At 54.1% G+C, this 14,954-nt stretch overlaps 2 protein-coding genes across 5 annotated transcripts in view; both read right to left on the reverse strand.

Moving 5' to 3' along the window:
• CPNE2 (copine 2) overlaps positions 1 to 7,525 on the reverse strand; it is a 56,180-nt gene extending 48,655 nt beyond the window's left edge. For 3 of the 4 annotated variants that reach the window (XR_001817586.1, XM_017502668.1, XM_037729309.1), the window contains exon 1: positions 7,267 to 7,525. The gene's annotated coding sequence lies outside the window, so the exon portion shown is untranslated. The remainder of the gene's footprint in view (positions 1 to 7,266) is intronic. The other variant, XM_037729308.1, reaches the window with a different exon arrangement.
• Positions 2,095 to 14,954, reverse strand: part of NLRC5 (NLR family CARD domain containing 5) — a 111,866-nt gene continuing 99,006 nt past the window's right edge. The window contains exon 50 of the transcript XR_005196041.1: positions 2,095 to 2,105. The gene's annotated coding sequence lies outside the window, so the exon portion shown is untranslated. The remainder of the gene's footprint in view (positions 2,106 to 14,954) is intronic.

Below are 14,954 nucleotides of genomic sequence, written 5' to 3' on the forward strand. Positions count from 1 at the left end.
AAAAACCCATAAAAATTAGGCATGGCGGATGCCTGTAATCCCAGCTACTCAGCAGGCTAAGGCACGAGAATCACCTGGGGTGGGGAGGAGATGAAGATGGGTGTGGGGAGGGGGAAGACAGGTTTGGGGAGGGACAGAGGTTGTAGTGAGCTGAGATCCCGCCACTGCACTCCAGCCAGGGCGACAGAGTGAAACTCTATCTCAGGAAAAAAAAAATGCACTATGCACCCATCCCCACCCCCAGGACAGCCAAAATTTTAAAAGGCTGATAATACCACGTGTTGACAACAATGTGGAACACACTCACAGGTTGCCAGAGGGAGTAGAAATTGGAGCAACCACTTAGGAGAAATATTAGTGCCCCAAGTAAACACTCACAGGTATTCACCGAAAGATGCATGCAGGAATGTTCATGGCAGTGCTAATCGTAATAGCCCCACATTGGAACTCCCCACCCAAACCCTTATCATCGGAAGAAGGGAGACATGACTGGTGAATGAACGCACCGTCGACAACACACAGCCAGCTTGAAGGAAGAACTCGGTAGCAATAACACAGATGGGTCTCACACGTGCTGTGTGAAGGGGGCCGGACAGAAAGGAGTATGTCATCTATGCTTTCACTTAGGTGACTTTAAACATGGACAAAAGTACGCTGCCGGAAGTCAGGATAGCGGTAGGACAAGTGGATGGGTGTTACTGACGGGGGCTTTGGTGCTGGTCTGTTTCTGATCTGGGTTCTGATGACACAGATGAGTCAGTCTCTGAACAGTCATTGATTGGTCCATGTAGAATGTCTGCTCTATTTTGCATGTGATGCTTCAATGTGGTTTAAGAAAAAACAAACCAAGAATCCAGGGATTCCTTTACAAAGCCCTTCCCGATTCCCTGGTCCTTGAGGGGGAATCACTTACAATATCACCCTATTATAACCATTGGCTTAGGAAGCGTCACCCTCACTGGAGCTTAAAGACGGAACCAAACTCTATTTTCATCTCGTTGTTCCCAACACCCACAGGCACAGAATGGGAAGCCTGACACGTTCGTTGAAAGTGAGGAAGAGTGAAAAGGTGAGAGGAAGAGAGACCATGGCATCTTGGAGTTGTAGAAGCCCAGGACTAGAGATTCACAGAATTCCAGAATTTGGGAATTCTGGGGTTTCAGAGTCATGAGTTCTTTGAGTCTCAGAGCTGAAAGACTTTAGAGTTTATCTGGCCCCACTTTCCAGGCACACAGGAACCCTGGCCACAGGCTGGCCGCCCCAGCATCCTGCATCCTGGTTCCAGTGGGCGGGGTCTAGCCACAAGCTTATTCTCTGGGGTCCTTGCCACTTGCCCATCGCCGCTGCACCGGCTTCTGCCAGGCGACAGGCAGCCCCCGGGGAGCAGGCTGGCACTCTCAACCAGGTGGGGGCGGCACCTTGACACAAATCACTTCACCGCGGCAGCGATGGCACCGGCTGCTGCGCTCCGAAGACACCACACTCCGACAGGCAGCCAGGCCATTACGGGGATAAATATAGATGCAGACAGCACGGCAAGAAGGCTGCAGCAGGGGTTGGCCCTGAGGCCCCCCTGGGGACCCCCAGCTTCTACCAGATCACATTCAGAGGGAGGCCATTCTCTGTAGCGTCCACCTAATCGCTAAGCTCTGGCTCTCAGGGGAGGGGGCTTCCCTTGGGACCCCTCCCCCCACCAGGCCCCAGATTCAGCTCAGCCTGTACTGGAAGGCTCCTGTCACTTATAGGGGCTGGCCCAGCAGGCTGAGAGGCAGCCTCCACTGTACTCCCCATGAGTCCAGGGACTGGGCTCTGTCCTTTCCTGCCACTCTTCCCTCCTGGGTCTCAGCTCCTTCCCCTCCAGCCTCCCAGGAAGCTCCATGTGGGGATGGGCATGGAGTACTCTGGCTTGCGGGAGATTCTGAGTTCTTAGTGGACATTGAGAGTGGGTCTGGCCAAGCTCCCAGGGCAGGGGACTCCCATGGAGGAGGGAATGGGGAAAGCTGTGTATCTGGGAGAAAGTGGACTTGCCTAGGACTGAAAGACTGGGGGCTGGGGAGGTGAGGTCCCCTTGGGTGGGACATCACCTGCTGCCATTGCCTGCCCACCTAAGGGACTGAGGTGTGCTGGGGAAAGTCACCCATTCTCTATGCGACCTGGGCCATGTCCCCTAACCTCTCTAGCCTCACTTTCTTCATACAGGAAATGGAGCGCCTGATAACTAGAGTTCTCACCACTACTTTCTTCTTTATGCTCTTAAGGTAGCAGTGAAAACCTTGTAAACTGAAGAGGCTTGTGCACAGATGTCATTCCTCTTTCACCTGTGACTCTGGGTCTCCACCTTCCAGGAAGGCTTCCCTCACCACGCAGCCATCCATGTGGTCATTCAACAGATGTTTCTTTTTTTTGTTTTTTTTTTGTTTTGTTTTCAACAGATGTTTCTTAAGCAGCTCCTCTGGACCAGGGACTTTGCTGTGTTCTGGAGGTGCAACCATGATCAAGACACACTCAATTTCTGGGCATGGGAGTTCGGGATGGAGCTGGGGGGACAGAGGGGTGAGCAAATGACAAAGGCAGGAAATCTCAGAGAGTGGAAAATGCCATAAAGGGAATAAAACAGGGTGAAGTGATTGTGATGGCGTGGGGCGGAGGAGGCCGAATTTGAGCTGGGATCTTAATAGATCAGAAGCCCCAGGAGAGCAAGGCATGGGTCTCTCTCTATCGTGGCTGTATGCCAGCCATAGCTGGTGCCCCGCAGGTATTCAGTGAACTTTTTTCTTTTTGAGATGAAGTCTCACTCTGTCACCCAGGCTGGAGTGCAGTGGTGCGGTCTCAGCTCAGTGCAACCTCCGCCTCCCGGGTTTAAGCGATTCTCCTGCCTCAGCCTCCTGAGTAGCTGGCATTACAGGTGCCCACCACCACACCCAGCTAGTTTTTGTATTTTTAGTACAGACAGGGTTACACCATGTTGGCCATGGCTGTCTCAAACTCCTGACCTCGTGATCCACCTGCCTCAACCTCCAAGAGTGCTGGGATTACAGGCATGAGCCACCTCGCCTGGCCTCTCAGTGAATATTTTTGAATAAATGAATGAATGGGCTCCTGAACCACAGGGCCTTTGTACATGCTGTTTCCTCTACCTGTTTCCCAGCATGTGCAAAGGCCCTGTGGTGGGGACACGCCTAGCAGTTCAGGAGCCCATTCTCCCTGCAACTAAGCTGTCTCCCTCCAGGCTTTTGCCTCATCAGGAGCTGAGGGTATGTGACCTGCCCAATGTGCCCTGGCTGTCCCCTCTCCAAGACACAGGAGGGAGTATGCCCAGCTCCCAGAAGACAACTCTTCTAATTAACCCCTCTCTCCTCTGGTTGGGCCCCAACAGTCTTTTTTTTGTTTTTGAGACAGGGTCTCATCTCACTGTGTCACCCAGGTTGGGGTACAGTGGCACAGTCGGGGCTCACTACAGCCTCAAACTCCTGAGCTCAAGCAATCCTCCCACCTCAGCCTCCCAAGTAGCTGGGACTACAGGCATGCACCACCACAGCCAGCTAATTTTGTTTATTTTTCATTTTTTTGTAAAGACGGGTTTTTGCCATGTTGCCCAGGCTGGTCTTGAACTCCTGGGTTCAAGTGATCTGCCTACCCTGGCCTCCCAAAGTGCTCAGATTACAGGTGTGAGCCACCATGCTGGGCCCTCCCAACAGTCTTTCAGAGACATGCCTCTGGTGCCCCAACCTGAGAAAAGTGTATCGTAAGAGCGCAGTGAATGCTGGGAGCTGAGCTTCCGGGTTTGTTTCGAACTCTGGTTTGCCATGGGCCAGCTGAGCAGCACACACTGGGTGGCTTAGATTCTCCCATAGCTCTGTAGACTACAAGTTTGAAATCTAGCTGTCATGTCAGCAAGGCCATGTTCTCCTCAGCACTCAGCATGATGAGACAGGGATCCCTCCAGAGACTCAAGAGGGCAAGCTTATAATTCTCCCGGATCCATCACTCAGCATCACAGACTCATTCAACAGGAGGCTACAAGGAGGGGCAGGTGCAGTCATTCCTCACATAAGGATTTACTGAGCACCTACTATGTGCTAGGCACTGTTCTAAGTGCAGGGACGTGGCCCTAAGCAAGAGGAACAGTTTGATCTTGACTTTTTGTGGATCTGACACCCTTTGGGGAGGAAGGCAGATAAGCTAGTGCACCAATGAGTAAAGAAGATGATTTTTTAAGAGTGGCAAATGCCCCAAGAAAAATACGACCAGGAGATGCAGTAGTGAGGAGGGATGGTGGCACAATCTCACTACAGTCTGATCACAGACCTCAGAGCAGGTGTGGCCAGGACAAGTAAAGAAATGTTCTATGGGCGGGCACAGTGGCTCACGCCTGTAATCCCAGCACTTTGGGAGACCAAGGTGGGTAGATCACCTGAGGTCAGGAGTTCAAGACCAGCCTGACCAACATAGCAAAACCCCATCTCTACTAGAAATACAAAAATTAGCTGGGTGCGTGCCTTTGATCCCAGTTACTCGGGAGGCTGAGGCACAAGAATCGCCTGAACCTAGGAGATGGAGATTGCAGTGAGCCAAGATCACGCCAGCATGCTCCACAACAGAGCAAGATCCTGTCTTAAAAGAAATAAAAAACTAAATAAAAAGAAATGTTCCAGGATGTGGAACAGCAGTCTTCTTGACTCTCCCACAAAAGTGGGAACTGAGGGAAGGCAGCCCAGTGAGGGCAGAAGGCGCTGGGCAGGGAGCCAGGAGGTGCCTCTAACCTGGGCTCAGTCCTCAGGCACTGTGGGACCCCCACATCCTCCCTTCTGTAAAGGGAGGTAGGGAGACATGTGATTGTGGACTTTTTTAGCAGCTGCCTGCCAAGATCACAGGGAGACCTGGCCTCCTGGCTCCCACAGAGCCCACACCGTGTCCATTATGGCCTGGGGGAGATCCCACCTCCACTCTCTGAGGCCATATTCTGCAAGGGGGAAGGAGCCGGGTCCTTGAGGTGTTTTGCTCCTGACTCAGGAGCCCCAGTGCTGTCTGTGTATAAGAGTCAGGTGAGGAGAGAGGGACAGAGACCTCCATCAGGCTGGGGGCACCCTGACCCTGAGCTGAGGGCTTCTCAGATGGGGACCCTGACTGGCGATGATGCCCCCTGCTCTGACAGGAGGGAGGAAATTACTAGGGAATGCTCTTTTTTCTCTTCACTCCTTAGAGCCCTGGGAGGCCAGCCAGATGGCGGGGGATATGGGGACACCTGGATCAGACCTACCACCTCTCCTGGGCTTATTTCATTCACCCCAGGTCCCTGCCCCTAGAACAGCCCAGAAGTCCTGACAGGAGGGGGAGGAGCAAGCTGGCCTGAGATAATCCCAGAAGGAAAACTGGATGCAGTCACTCACATCAGGCTTCCTAATATTCCCATGGCACTGCCAGCTGGGAGTTACCAGGCACTTATCTCGTACCAGTAAGTGCTGGCACCTGAGTCCCTGCAATCTAATTTAATCCTACCTTTACAGAAATACACAATTACCTGAAAAGAATATAAAGTTATACAGATACAGAAGCTGAGGGCTGGGAGGAGGACCGGGTGGGGTACTGTCCTTACTGTTAGAACCTGCGGTACCATTCTTGGCCCTCTTCTTCCCTTATGCCCCACTTTTTAATTCTCATGACATTCCAGGGAGGGAGTGTCCCTTGGAACACCACCAGAGATACGACACTTGCCACTCATGAAGTGCTCCCTGCTTGCAAAAACATCTGCTCCCGTTCCCCAGTTCCAGCCTCCGAGCTGCCCTGTAAGCTGGGTCATGTCACAGTTTGCCTCATTTTACAGACAGAAAAAACCCCAAGTTCAAGGGGTGACAAGGCACGCACACAGGAAATGACAGCCAAGAGAAGAACCCAAGCGTCCACGTCGCCCTTCCTCCCGGTTTTTTTAAGGAGGAACCTGCCTGGATGACCCCTCCCAATCCAGCTCACCGGGACCTAGAGCTCACCGGGACCCATGCCAGGGGGAATGCCATAAAACCATGCCTTCATGCTCATGCTCATTCTCCAGGAGGCAGGCCCTGGAACATTAACCCATTTCACAGATGATGACCCAAGGGGCAGAGGGTCTGGGCCAAGTTCCCTGCTGGTTATAGGTGGGGTTCAGACCCAGGTCTCCCAGGCCTCCCCATCAGGGCCGTCCATAGGCAGGCTGGAGCTGCCAGGAATTAAAATCTGCGCTCACTGCCTGTTTCCCAAAACCATGGGCTCCCTGCAGTCTCTGAAGCTGTGCATGCCCAAGGTGCAGAAACAGCCCCCCACCCTTTGATGACAGCGCACACCCCTAAGGGAGCAAAAACTAAGGGTAGATAAAACAAAGGGCAGCTCAGCTCATTCTCCCAGACCCCTTGTCCCTTCCCCCAGTACATATGGGGCAGGGGATTCAGATGCAAGATGAACCCGCTATTGGCTGCCAGAGCCAGCAATATCTGTGACCTTGGGCAAACCACAGCCCCCTTTGAAAGCAGCCCCTTCCTCATAGGAAAGCTTCTCCAACTGGGGGACGAAAGGGGGCAAGGCTGGGGGATGGGGTGGGAAGAGAGGAGTAAGACCCCTCTATTTTCAGAGGAGCATCGCTGCGGGACACGGGGAATAAAAGAGGGCCTTGCTCGCCCGCTCTCTCCATGCCCCCCGCCACACCCCCTTAAAACACACAGGTGCCAGACAGCTTTTTCGCAAAAACTAGTTTGCAAACACACTCCGACTTCTGGGAAGCTGCCCAGCCTTACTCCCCCTCTGGGCTCCCCGTTCCGGGGCTGGGAGCTGGCCCTCCTGCAGCTGCCTGGGGCAAGGGGTGGGTAGTGAGGGATGGGAGGAGCGCAGAGGGGTGCGGAGAGGGGCTCGCACCCGCCTAGAGCCAGCGCGACCTCACGCCTTCAGCAGTTGCCACAGCGGCGGGACTCCGCCTCCCGGACGCCCTCCAGGCACCTCCGGGCGGGTGGGACGGTCCCCAAAGCAGCTGGGCTCCGACCCCGGAGGGCGCCCTCCTCCCCGGGGACCCCGCCCGCCCTTCCCCCTTAGTCCGGGCGTCGACGGGGCGCCCCCGCGTGGCCGGGTCGGAGCTGAGTCACCGAAGCGCCGGAGTCCGGGTTCGCTCGGGCGGCGGGGGCTGGGGCGCCGCAGCCCCCGAGGGCGGAACCCAGCTTCTTTGGGACCCTCCGCTGGCGCCAGGAGCCCGTCCCCAAAGCCGAACTTGGGCACTGCCCCGCCCGCCCGGGCCCCACTCACCGCGGGTCCCGCGGACGCCACCGCCCTCACCGCGCGGCTGCCGCTGCCCGCGCTCCGGGCCGCCCGAGCATGCCCGGGCGCTGCTTCTGCTCGGCCTGGCCCGCGGGCGCGGGACGGGCTCAGGGCGCTGCCTTCGCGACCACGGCCCGCTCGCGTGCGCTCCCAGCCGCTCCGGTTCGGGTCCTCCTCCCGGGCTGGGCGGGCGGTGGCGGCGGCGGCGGCTCGGGCTCCTCCCTTCGGCCGAGGAGGGGAGTGGGGAGGGAAGCAGGAGGCGAGGCGGGCGCTTCCTGGAGGGGCGCGCGCTCTCCCACGGGCGGAGCGGGGGCGCTGTCCCGCCCGCTGTCCGCCCCTCCCAGCCCGAGCCCGGCGCGCCCCGGCACTCGGGGCACCTGGCACCGAGGGGGCCCGAACGTTCGGGGCCCGAACCCTAGGATCCGAGGGTTCCAGGCTGGGACTCGGGTGGCTGAGGATCGCAACGCCGCCGCTTCGCGCCCTCCCCCGGCCTGCTTCGCCCAAGCCTGTGGCACCTCCGAGTTCCAAGCGCTATGCGCTCAGGGCCAACGACGCGGGAACAGAGGGGAGGGCTCAGCCCGGGCCTGTGGGGCCCCAGGGCCGCCTGGACCCCCAGCGCTGATGGGAGTGGCGCTGCGCCCTCGGGGCAACATCCAAGGCTGGGTTCTGGGATGTATTGGGCAAGATTCGGACTGCAGTGTTTTCTTGCCTTTTTTAATAGCAAAAAAGCTCGGCATTTTCTTGCCGCCAGAGATTGGAAACATGGCATATTTCTACGACACACGGTGAGATAGAGACGGATGCGAACGGGGCCTGGGGCTACTCATCCGTGCGGAAAATTAGGTCTAGTCTTTAAGGCCTTGGAGCCCAGGCTTCCTTTTCCCTAGAAGAGGCACCAATTCTTAGGACACTTGTCTGTCGCGGGGCGCTCAAGCCGCTGGCCACTCCGCGGTTTTTTGTGCTCTCTGGGCAAGTTCACCACCTGGCATCAGAAGGCTGAGCCTCAAGTAACCAGATTGGGGGGCGGGGCGGGGCCGTCCGGGGGTCTCAAAGCCATGTCCACAGCCCTTGGCCCTGGGACTCAAGGACTGGGCAGCTGAGGGTTAACGCCTAGTGCTTCCATTGTGGCTTTTCAATTCCAGGCAGGTGAGGGTTAATGTGGGAGCCTCCTGCAGCAGCCGGTGAGCCTCCTTCCACATCTGAGTCACTGGCACTTTGCAGCCTTAGAGGGGCAGAGACTTAGCCTGGGGCTCTGAGCTTTGTTCTCTGCCTGTTTGTCGTCCATCCATCCTGCCTTTCTCCAAGCTGTCCTCACCTTTCTTCCACCGAAGCCATCAAAGTCCTCTGCCCAACTCTGGAGCAAACCAACCTATTAACCCAACTCCAGCCCCACTTCCTGCAGGAAGCCTTTCCTGATTGCTCTGGCCCCAGAATCAGTCTTTTCTCCTTCCAGCAGCAGGAGAGCCAGGCCTTGGGATGGACAGTGGTGAACCAAAGTCTCTCTCAAGTTGGTCACCTGGTCTCAAGGCCAGGACCCAGGCAATCATATCACCATATGAAATGTACAAAGGTTGGAGGTGGGGTGGCACAGAAGACGCACCTCAGCCGTGGGAGTCAGCGAGGCTTCCTTGAAGGCACTTGAAGGATGAGATAGTTGGGCCTGTTGGGGAAGATGGTGGATCCCTAGCCAAGGGGGCAGAGTGCTAAGGCCAGAGGTCACAGCAATTCCACTCCTAGCTATCTACCCAGGAGAAATGAAAACATATGGCCACACAAAAACGTGTACACAATTGTATGTAGCAGCATGATTCATAATAGGGAAAAAGTGGAAAACACCCAAATGTCCATCCACTGATGAATGAAGAAACAAAATATGGTATGTCCACACAATGGAATATTCTTCAGCCATAGAAAGGTGTGAAGTACTGGCCAGTCCTGGTGGCTCACACCTGTAATCCCAGCGCTTTGGGAGGCCAAGGTGGGCGATCACTTGACGTCGGGAGTTCGAGACCAGCCTGGCCAATATGGCAAAACCCCATCTCTACTAGAAATACAAAAAGTAGCCAGACGTGGTGGCAAGCACCCATAATCCCAGCTACTCGGAAGGCAGAAGCATGGCTTCTGCCCAAGAGGTGGAGGTTGCAGTGAGCCAAGATGGCGCCACCGCACTCCAGCCTGGGTGACAGAGGAAGATTTTGTCTCAAAAGAAAGAGAGGTATGAAGTATTGATACATGCTACAATACGGACAAACTTGGAAATATTATGCCTAGTGAAAGAAGCCACTCTCAAAAGACCAATAGTATATGGCTCCATTTAGATGAAATGTCCAGAATAGACAAATCCACAGAGAGACAAAGCAGATTTGTGGTTGTGTCAGCCTGAGAGTGGAGAATGAGGAGTTACTGCTATTGGCACAGGGTTTCTTTGGCTGATGATAAAAAATGTTCTAAAGTTAGATTCTAGGCAGAGTGAAGTCCTGCCTGTAATCTCAGCACTTTGGGAGGCCGAGGCAGACAGATCACTGGAGGCAAGGAGTTCAAGACCAGCCTGAGTAACACAGTGAGACCCCACCATCTCTACAAAAAAAAAAAAAAAAAAAAAATTAGGTGTGGTGTCCCACGCGTGTAGTCCCAGTTACTCAGGAGGCTGAGGTGGGAGGATTGCTTGGGAGGTTGAGGCTGTGGTGAGCCGTGATCTCGCCACTGCACTCCAGCCAGGATGAAAGAGCTAGACCCTGTCTCAAAAAAAGAAGTTAGCTTATAGTGATGGTTGCACAACTGTAGACATACTCAAAATCATTGACTTACACACTTTAAGAGGACAAATGTCATGCTGTATGGATTATATCCCAATAAAGCTATCTTTAAAAAAAAGGTCAGGGATCAGAGAGCCCTGAGGGCAGTTGATTAAGGCCAAGTATCCATCACAGGTTGATTTTACACACTTTATCCTCATTCCACACCCAAGATTGCAAAATATGAAACTAAGTCTTTCCCTACCCAGGTGAAGACCTCACTGTGCACAGCGGGAGGCCCAAAGGTCCTGAAATAGACCTATGTCAGGGTTTGTGTGTCAACACCTGCCATCTGGGTGTTTGGACAAATGATCACAATACCCAGGGTTGTCCGGGCACATCAGTGTGCTTGTGAATGAAAAACACGTTGAAGGAGCGCCAGCTATTCAGGGACCTGGCTGGGCTAGGGGTGTGTGAGCGGCGGGGCGGGGGGGGGGGTGTTCCAGTTATTTATGTTGCATCATAGATCTCCCTAAAACTTATCCCTCACACTTCCGGGGGTCCTCAGGGGACCTGAAGGTCCTGCCCTCATTGAGGGCAGGTCTTGAGCAGCATTTCCCAACGGTGGCAGTCAGATTGTGGTAGTGGTTGAAATTGTCTAGAAGGCTTTCTTGAATATATGGCTGGCACTGGGTGCTGGCTGTCAGCTGCGGCCTCAATTGTCAGCGGGAATACCTACCTGTGACCATTCGTCGTAGTCTGAGCTTCCTGGTGGCATGGCCCAGGGCTCCACAAGTGAGCATTTCAAGAGACACAAGTAGAAGCGTTATCTAGGCAGAGTGTGGTCCTGCCTGGGTCCTCCCGGCACTTTGGGAGGCTGAGGCAGACAGATCACTTGAGGGAAGGCGTTCGAGACTAGCCTGAATGATATAGTGAGACCCCACCATCTCTACAAAAAAAAAAAAAAAATAGCCAGGTGTGGAGGTACATGCCTGTAGTCCCAGTTACTCAGGAGGCTGAGGTGGGAGGATTGCTTGAGAGATGGAGGCTGTGGTGAGCCATGCTCTCACCACTGTATTCTAACCAGGAGCCACTGTTTCAGGCCCTCCTCTGTTTCAGGCCCTTGCCTTGGGAGTTACATAATGTCACCTCTGTTGTGGTCACAGAGGAGTGTCACCGTCACATAGTAGGAAGAGCATATGGGTGGAAGATTTTGTGATGGTTGTTTTTAGAAAATACCATCTGCCACAGGGGGTTGATATAGAAACATATCAGGATTCTTGAGGGTCCCCTCAAGGATCTCCTGATTAGAGGCAGGTGTGGCTGACTCCAGGGTCAAACCTCAGGCATGGACTCATGGCCAGGAGTTTGAATTCCAGCCACTCAGGGGCTGCCTGGGTGAAATCACTCAATCCTCTGGGCCTCGCTTTCCTTCTCTGTAAAACAGGATAGACTTAGTATTTGCTTTATGGGATGGTTGTGAGAATTCAATGAGGCAGAATTCAGAGAGACTATAATGTGCCAGGCAAGTGTTGACACCAGGGCTAGTGTGTCATTGCTATTTTTTTAAGTTCCAGGGTTGTGGTCACTCTGATGCAGGGATGGTCCCTTTCTATGATCAGGATACCCAGACCTGTCCATCCCCTCCAGGCAGCCCCAGACACCCCCCTCAGCTCTGACTCTGTGCTGGAGTATGTGTGTGTGTGTGTATGTATGTGTGTGTGGGGGGCACGTGGAGGACTAAGGGTCCCGTGAGGACCACTGATGCCTCTGGCCCCAGGCTCCTAACCCAGGGGACCCCAGTTGGCCTTTGTTCCCTGGGGAAAGCTCCTCTGCTGTTCCCTCCTTTCCAGGGCAAAGGTCTCTTTCTGGGCAGCTAGGGCAGGGTTGGGGTGTGTGTGGGATGAACCACCAGGTGTGGCTTCCAAGGGCCAAGGGAGGGTGCTTTACTTGGGTGACTGGGAGGCAGGGCGAAGACCAGCAGCCCCTAGAACTTCCTGAGCCTTGCCCCGGATGGGATGATCTTTACCAAACCAGCCACTGAAAAGTCCTTCCTGGAAGCTCTGGATGTGCCCAGAGTGCATGTCCTGCTCTAGTGGGGGCCACAGGTCCTCAGGCCTAGCCTTGACCATGAAGGGTAGGGTTGGGGGCAGAAGCAGAGCCCAGGATGGGTGCACCAGGCCCTCCTGCCTTCCTGAGGGCCCCTCTCTCTCCAGGGAACACACAGACCCATGGGCCAGTTAACTCTCCAGTCCAAGACCACCTCAAGGTCACCCCTTCCTTTTGCTCCAGAGTTAGAGTCTGAGCCCCACTGAATACTCGCTGTGTGACCTTGGGCAAGTCATGTTCTCTCTCTGTCTCTGTTTCCTCATTTGTAAAGTAGAGGAGATTGTTGCTATGATTGTTGGGCCTAGAGTACATCACAGATGGTGATGCTCTTTGGAAATAACCAGGCAGGGCAGGTGGCTGAGGATCCAGAACTCTCCCCAAGGGAGCATAGAAATGAGCCATAAGGTCATCTTTGCAGCTGAAGAACGTAGGTCCTCGTGTCCTTTCGCTCATCCCCTTACTATACAGATGAGAAAACTGGGGTAGCACCTGCGGGTGTCACAGGGAGTCACAAAGACCTGGGTTTGATTCCTGGTGCCACAAGTTACCAGCTTTGTACCTTTGGGAACATTAGGAAAGTCTCTGGATGCAGTGTCCTTATCTGGGGAGGGAAGGTCATGGGATCCTCTGGACAAAATAAGGGTTACAAAAGTGCACGGCTTGCCTAGCCTCTCCGAGAGATGGCATAGGCCAGACCAGCGAGTCTCCACTGCGGCTGCACGCTACAATCACTCAGGGAGATTTGTTTGTTCTTTTTTGAGATGGAGTTTTGCTCTTGTTACCCAGGCTGGAGTGCAACGGCACAATCTCAGTTCACTGCAGCCTCTGCTTGAACCCAGGTTCAAGCAATTCTCCTGCTTCAGCCTCGCAAGTAGCTGAGATTACAGGTGCCTGCCACTACAACCGGCTAATTTTTTGTATTTTTAATACAGACAGAATTTCGCCATGTTGGTCAGACTGGTCTTGAACTCCTGACCTCATGATCCGCCCGCCTCAGCTTCCCAAAGTGCTGGGATTAGAGGTGTGAGCCACCGTACCCAGCCAGGGAGCTTTCTAAACACTCTTTTTTTTCCCTAAGACAGGGTCTCACTCTGTCCTCCAGGCTCAAGTGCAGTGGCATGATCTTGGCTCACTGCAGCCTCCACTTCCCCAGTTTGAGTGATCCTCCCACCTCAGCATCCCACCCCCCTCCCCATGCCCCAAGTAGCTGGGACTACAGGTGCACACCACCACGCCCAGCTAATTTTTGTGTTTTTTGTAGACAAGTTTTCACCATTTTGCCCAGGCTGGTCTCAAACTCCTGAGCTCAAGTGATCCTCCTGCCTCGGCCTCCCAAAGTGCTGGGACTATAGGTGTGAGCCACTGCATTCAGCCCAAATACTCCTTTTAAAACTAGTGATTTTTTAAAACTCCCAGGTGATTTAAATGTGCAGTCAGGGGGTCAGGAGATCAAGACCATTCTGGCTAACACGGTGAAACCCTGTCTCTACTAAAACTACCAAAAATTAACTGGGTGTAGTGGTGCTCACCTGTAGTCTCAGCTTCTCGGGAGGCTGAGGCAGGAGAATTGCTTGAACCTCGGAGGCAGAGGTTGCAGTGATCGCGCCACTGCACTCCCAGCCTGGGTGACAGAGCGAGACTCCATCTCAAAAAAAAAAGTCAAGGCCTCCAAGCAGGCAGGTGGCAAGAGAAGAAGTTGCTTAATAAAATGAACAAGGCGATTTCACACCAACTTGATGGAGGCCCAGCCAGCCCTGCAGTGCCGACAATAATGTGGTTTATTTCAGGGAAGCTGCTGAAGGTTTCTTGGAGTGTAGAATTTGAGCAGACATGAACGGGGAAAAAGGAGAAGGGAGAAGTAAAATGGCTAAGCAGCAAATGAAAAGAGTGTCCTTGAGCTCCGGGGTCCCCTGTCCCCCATGGCCAGGTGCCACTGGTTGGTACCCTCTGCTCCTTCCTCAGCCTCAACTCCCCTGCCAAGCCATTTACAGGCTTTGAGGGACTCATCCTTCATTCTTGGGCTAGGAGAAGAGGCAATGCAACCCCTCTGGTGTGAAGGTGACCTTGGGCACACTGAAGGCCAAGGTCAACTTGGCATCACGTCCCAGGAAGGGGAGACAGAATTTCGGGCCCAGGGTTGCCTGGTAAACTTCTGGCATCCTCTTCCTGACTTTCTCCCCCATGACCAGGCTGATGGGCCCATTAGGTGCTAGGTGTGCCCTGACCCTGGACTAGTAAGAGTGGCCCTGTGTGAGGTGTGCGTGCTTGGCACTCAGCCGGAGGACTTTCTCCTTGTGCTTGGCAGGGGGCCGGGAACAACCTGGAGGGCTGCAAAGGCCAAGGCCAACCCATCCAGGTGAGCCAACCCACTGGTAGGCTGGGACATCCCAAGCTACCAGGCCAGGTGGGAACAGGCTCTAGCATCACCTAATTTCTTTCTGGGTCCTCTGGTGAAGGAAGTTATCTCAGGAATCGCCAGTGGGCTAGCCTGCCCTCCAGTGGTGCTCAGCTGTAACTGCACCCTCCCGAACTGGTTTTTCACAAGGGGTGGGAGGCTCCCCGAACTTGTTTCACCTGCAGAAGGGAGAGAATGCTGATCTGTCATTTTGGGCATCTCTTCACCTCATATGAGTTATAAAAAGAGAGGAGAACTCTCTTTTTAGAGACTTCAGCTATAAAAAGAGAGGAGAGCTAGGATGTAACAAGTACTTTTTTTTTTTTCCAGAAACTTTGCTCATCTTTCTCTCCTGACCTAACAGTCTTGGGGTACGTGTGTGTGTGTGTGTGTGTGTGGTGTGTGTGTGTGCGGTGTGTGTGTGGTGTGTGTGTGGT

This window comes from Cebus imitator, unplaced genomic scaffold (assembly GCF_001604975.1).
Source record: "Cebus imitator isolate Cc_AM_T3 unplaced genomic scaffold, Cebus_imitator-1.0 Scaffold297, whole genome shotgun sequence".
NCBI classification, from domain to species: domain Eukaryota; kingdom Metazoa; phylum Chordata; class Mammalia; order Primates; family Cebidae; genus Cebus; species Cebus imitator.